Raw genomic sequence first — 1,634 nt, 5'->3', positions numbered from 1 at the left:
GCTGACCTTTTTATCGCCCCCAGCGCTGGCCTTCCTTCCTTCCACCATCCAGATCCCCCGTTTCCTCACTGTCTCGCGTCGCCGCTACCACCTCCCTCCGGCGAAGCTCGTCGCCGTTCCCCACGCCCTCCTCTTCTCGCCCCTCCCCTTCCCACTCCCCACAGCGACGACCGACGGCCTCACCGCGGCGCAAAATCCCCCACCACCATGAAGCCAGCGAGGATGTTCCCATGACGGCCGCTGGTGTCCCCGCCGCTGCCACGGGCCCTCGCTGCCGAGGCGCCCGTCTTCGTGCGGCGGCTGCGCGTGGTGCGGTGCATGGCCAAGGAGCGACGGGTGCGAATGGTGGCAAAGCAGATCCAGCGGGAGCTGGTGGACATGCTGACCCGCGACCCCGTCATGCAGCGCGCCATCCTCCCCGAGGCCGCCCTCGGCGCCGGCCGCTACCTCTCCTTCCCCACCACCATCGCTGACGTCGAGCTCTCCAACAACCTCTAGGTCACGCCCGGACTCTCCCTCGAAACGATGCGGCTGCGCTGCAATCTGGGATGCTGAGTTCCTTGTCTCTGCTCCGGTTTGTGTCTGCAGGTGTGCAAGGTGTATGTGTCCGTGTTCGGGGAAGAAGGTGGCCATGGCCGGGCTCAAGGACAAGACCAAGTACCTCCAGGTCACGCCCGAGCACTCCAACGACCTCCAGGTCACGTCTGCTTACTTCCCATTTTGTTTATAGATCATTATGCTAGTTTCTATCTTGTTTAATTGGTTAGTTGTTCATGCTTGAAGTTAATTAGCTGGAGTAGTTGGTTAGTTACACACTGGTTGGTGCATGCTAGATCAAGTGTATACATGCATGGATGTATGTGTTTTGTAGTTGAAGGAGTTCATTCTATGCAGCCGGAGGCGTACAAGTTCAAGATCGGCGACCGGGTTTTCCGGAGGCCCGGAGACCCACCCCTGGACCAAGTTATCGAGATGCTACAGAAGCACAAGGATAAGTCTCAAGATGAAATCTAGCTAGCTGGCTACAGTATGCCTTATGCTCTCGTTGATTTATTTCTTTTGCGCTCTTTTGCAGTTCTATATTGATGAGTGAGTGATCTGGTAGCAGCTAGCTAACTGCCTCTAGATTGTAACCATGTTATGGGATGTGTGGTTGAGCATGCATTCTTCATTGTCAAATGTGTTCTCTGTTGTCACACATCGTATGCAATGTTGTTCATAGTTTTTATATTTGTTGTCATGCGATGCGGTTACCGAATTGCTCAAATTTGCTGGCCAAGTACTATGTAGTGCTGTTCTATGCTAGGCTACCAGGCTAGGTAACTTCTATATGAAAATCATGGATTCTAATCTTTACTATTATCTGCCATGGATCAACAATGATGCATCATAGGTAGTAGTAGTAGAGTCAGACTTGGTGCTGCATTGCCCAGTTATTTGGTCCTCGATCTGTTCCTCACAGCATTGGGGTCAGCACTTTACCTCAACTTGTCTGCATTTTCTCTCACACACTAGACTTGCTCATCCATAACACAATGGCAGTGCGTGAGTGAGTCCTATAGGTATGTATGTTTTTGGGCTGGTTGTAGATGGCTTTGTATGTTATGGTAGTGTGCTTGCTCTCCCTGCTCTGC

General features: G+C 52.6%; 1 pseudogene; it reads left to right on the top strand.

Moving 5' to 3' along the window:
• The first annotated feature begins 222 nt into the window (after positions 1-222).
• LOC123101566 (probable ribosome-binding factor A, chloroplastic) lies at positions 223-1,093 on the top strand (annotated as a pseudogene).
• The last annotated feature ends 541 nt before the right edge of the window (positions 1,094-1,634 follow it).

Source organism: Triticum aestivum, chromosome 5A, assembly GCF_018294505.1.
Source record: "Triticum aestivum cultivar Chinese Spring chromosome 5A, IWGSC CS RefSeq v2.1, whole genome shotgun sequence".
In the NCBI taxonomy this organism is placed as follows: domain Eukaryota; kingdom Viridiplantae; phylum Streptophyta; class Magnoliopsida; order Poales; family Poaceae; genus Triticum; species Triticum aestivum.
Note: the sequence above shows the minus strand (reverse complement) of the source record. Positions and strands in the feature narration are given on the sequence as shown.